General features: G+C 39.5%; 1 protein-coding gene across 4 annotated transcripts in view; it reads right to left on the bottom strand.

The window, feature by feature from the left end:
* LRBA (LPS responsive beige-like anchor protein) overlaps positions 1–3,880 on the bottom strand; it is a 736,826-nt gene that overhangs the window by 531,524 nt on the left and 201,422 nt on the right. The gene's annotated exons all lie outside the window — the stretch shown is intronic.

Consider the following 3,880-nt stretch of genomic DNA (forward strand, 5'->3'; position numbering starts at 1 on the left):
CACACACACACACCAGGGAGAGATAATTCTTTATTTAGGGGCAGAAGGGTTTAATTCCAAATGAAAAGAATACTTAACAAAATATAAGGGCAAGTATGATAAGCAATAATATGTAAAGGTAAGAAGGAAGAAAATTAAAAACAGATTAGGCTAGATTTTCTTATCAAAGCAGTACTGTTCATGGCATGAATTAACAGAATGGAACAGAATAAACTGAAATTGAGAAACCATATGTCAGTGACAAGAGAATAACAAAAGAGAAGAGGAAGGGAAGAATCAGACACGGAAACCAAAACAAATACAAAAAGAAAGATCCTCATCACAAAGAAGACTTGGAATAACTGAAAAAAGAAATAAACTATTTAAATAAAAAATTAAGAGGGATTAATAACAGGGATATTATAAGCTAGATCAATAATACAAGGTCCTGTAAATTTCACCAAAAAATACAATAGTCTTCGAGATAGCAAATGTATTTTGCAGGGTCTAATGTACATTTTTGCTCCCATTTTGAGGAAAAAATAAGGATGAGCAGATACATGGGCAGTTCAGCTCAGGAGTAGAGGAGCCAAGCCCTCCTGCCTGGCCCCACTGTGCAGAGTTCCAGTCTGGAAGGATCCAGAATCCAGTGGGAGTTGGCTGGAGCGGCCTCTGTGGAGCATAGTGATGAGGGGAGTGGACAGTGATGGATCGGCCAAGGCAGGCCTAGCTCTGTGGAGTAAAGGCTGAGAGGCCTCAGGTCTGGCTATGCAGAGAACTGGGATCCCTGCACAAGCTGGGCTGAGCAGCCTCAGAAGTTCCTGCCCTGCTAGCCACATTTGTGGCATGTTGGCCACATTCCCTGACATGGTGGGGAGAGAAGGGCTTCTGGGAGAGAGGGAGGGGTCAGCCTTCACAAAGCAGGATGCTGTGGGAGGGCGGTACAATCTTCACCTTTAACAGGGGGCCACATAAGCCCTCTATACATGTGTCTCTCCCAGGTAAGAGCCAGCCTTTTGCTGAAAATCTAGGCCCAAAACATGGGGGCTCACTAGGAGGTCTGATAATTAAGTTCATGAACTTGCCACTGTGGGCTTATATTGGCATCACTATACAAATAACTTGGTAAAGTTTCATAACCTTGGCACATCACAGTCTCACAGCTGTTCTCATGTTGACATACGAAGGTGTCTTGCTGAGTGCCATTCATTATTGTTGTACAAGAATGTCAGGGCTTGAATTAGAGCAATGAACAAATATTCATACATTTCTCGTTAAACATGGCAAGACTGGAAGTAAAATCAGGGCTGTGTTAATCCAAGTTTACAGGGTTAATGTCATGAAGAAAACGACAGTGTACAAATGGTTTAAACGTTTTTCTAAGAGAGAAAGCATCACTGATGAAGAAAGGTCAGAACAGTCAGTAATAAGCAGAACTGACAAAAACACTGCAAAAATTCATTGAATTGTGAGTCAAAATCATCAGCTAACTGTGAGAAGCATGGCAGACCAAGTAAACATTGATAGAGAAACTTAACTGAAAGATCTTAACTCAGCATCTGGGCCAACAACTCATGGCTCTTGCATAACAATGTACCAGCCCACAGGGTACTATCTGTGAGGCTGTGAGGTAGTTTTTAGCCAGTAAACAAATAAATGTATTGGAACACCCTACCTACTCACCTAATCTGGCCCCAGTGACTTTTTTCTTTACCTGAAGATAAAGTAAATATTGAAAGGAAGACATTTGATTACATTCAGGACATAAAGGGTAGTATGATAGAAGCTGTAATGGTCATTCCAAAAAAAGAGTATCAAAATTGCTTTGAGGGTAGAGTAGGTGCTGGCTAGTACATAGCTTCCCAAGGGGAGCACTTCAAAGGCGACCATAGTGATATTTAGCAATGACGTATGTCACACTTTTTTCAGGATGAGTTCATGGACTTAATCGTCAAAACTTATATACATAAGAGTGTGTGTTACAGAGCAAAATACAATATTTTGCAATTCTGCACACAGATGAGATATTTTTAAACAATAGATTTGCTGGTAAAAGTAAAATGGCTTCAAAAAGAAATGTGTAATACTGTTTCATATTAAATATTACCCATTTGTCTCACCTTTCTATTCTGCTTCTTATGTCTTCACAAAACTCCATGATTTAAATTTAGAAGAATATACCTAAAATTAATCAGAGTGTCCTATTTACTGTGCCTCATAAATTGAAATTAAAGAAGATATTTAAAATAAGAGGAAAATAGTTGACTTTGAACTTCTGAAATTATTGACTTCACTCTGAAAAGTTACTGAGAAATTCCCTATAACTAAGTTAAAAAGGTAGTATGTAAAAAAGTTTCACAGACATTAATAACTATTGCATTTTTTCCAAAAGAGGTTACTCTAAAAAAACCATAGTTGACTTTTTTAAAGCAAGACTTTGAAGAGGAGTGGAGAGCAGGAATCTGCATATACAGCTCCAGATGGATTATCAATTTCTTTTCCAAAGGAAAAAAGCATTAGAATGTAATAGAATAGGGTAAGCTCACTAGTTCATTCCTGTAATCCCAGCACCAAGGGAGGCAAAAGCAGGAATTCAGCCCAAGAGTTTGAGAACAGGCCTGGGAAACACAGTGAGATCCCATCTTTATAACAAACAAAACTAAAAATAAATTAGTGAAGTTGATGGCAGACAGCTACTCTGGAGGCTGAGGTGAGAGGATCACTTGAGCCCAGGAGTCCAAAAATGCAGTGAACAATAATATATGGGGCCACTGCACTCTAATTTGGGTGACACAGTGAGAGCCTGTCTCTAAAACAAAAATAAAAACACATAATGGAACAACTAAGAAGATTAAAAATCTGCTGAAGTGTAGGAGACTGAGCGCCAGGCTTGTAGAAATGGTCATTGGTTCCTGAAGGAGGCACCGGGAGTGAGGCAATCTCTGAGCCAGCATGGAGATGTCTTGCAGTCCATAGACAAGCCCTCAAGCAACTGCATACATTAAGGAGTTAAGATCTGTGCTCATTAGCAAGCAGATGTTATACCTTGAACATTTGTGGGGCAACAAGGTGGAAGTCCAAATGCTGGGGAAAGAGCACGGAGGGATCATTAAGCACATAATTGGGGGAGAGGGGGCACACCTGTTGTATTATGTTTCAATAAAAGGCCATGGCAGAGGTTACTCGGGGCTTTTCCCTGCACAAATGGGAAGTCCACCTCTTGCAAGCATGTACTTCTAATCCGTGTCCCAGCTGTTTTATTGGCACAGTGACGGGGTGCCACAGTGGGCACCAACACTGAAGTTTTAGAATTTTTCCTATGTATTCCTCACTGAGACACAGATGAAAAAAAATGTAACATTATGAACGACATTACTACAAGAAGTTAATAATAGAGGAAATCAGAGAAGGGGAGATAGGGAGGTATATGAGAACTCTCTGTAGTTCTGACTCAATTTTTCTGGAAACCTCAAACTACTCTAATAACTATTTTTTCCTTAGAATAAAAATAATACAAGACTACTGATAAAATTGTAGAAAAGACATTAAAAGTAAATTTAAAAAATCAAAATTGCCAGTAGTCCAACTGCATGGAGATAAATCAATAGTAAACTAGTATATACCTTACATAGTTATAATCATATGGTATTTGAAGAATTGGAAAACAAAACAAAACAAAAAAAATTGTGGGTGGATTGCCTGAGCTTACAGGTTTGAGACCAGCCTGAGCAAGTGTAAACCTGCTCTCTAAAAAATAGCAAAAGCCAGGTACTGTTGTGGATGCCTGTAGTCCCAGCTACTAAGGAGTCTGAGGCAAGAGAATCACCTGAGCCCAAGAGTTTGGGGTTACTGTGAGCTATGATACCAGAGCACTCTACCAGGGGCGACAAAGTGAGACACT

The sequence above is a fragment of the Otolemur garnettii genome, unplaced genomic scaffold (assembly GCF_000181295.1).
Source record: "Otolemur garnettii isolate 467f Iridium unplaced genomic scaffold, OtoGar3 scaffold00041, whole genome shotgun sequence".
Lineage (NCBI taxonomy): Eukaryota > Metazoa > Chordata > Mammalia > Primates > Galagidae > Otolemur > Otolemur garnettii.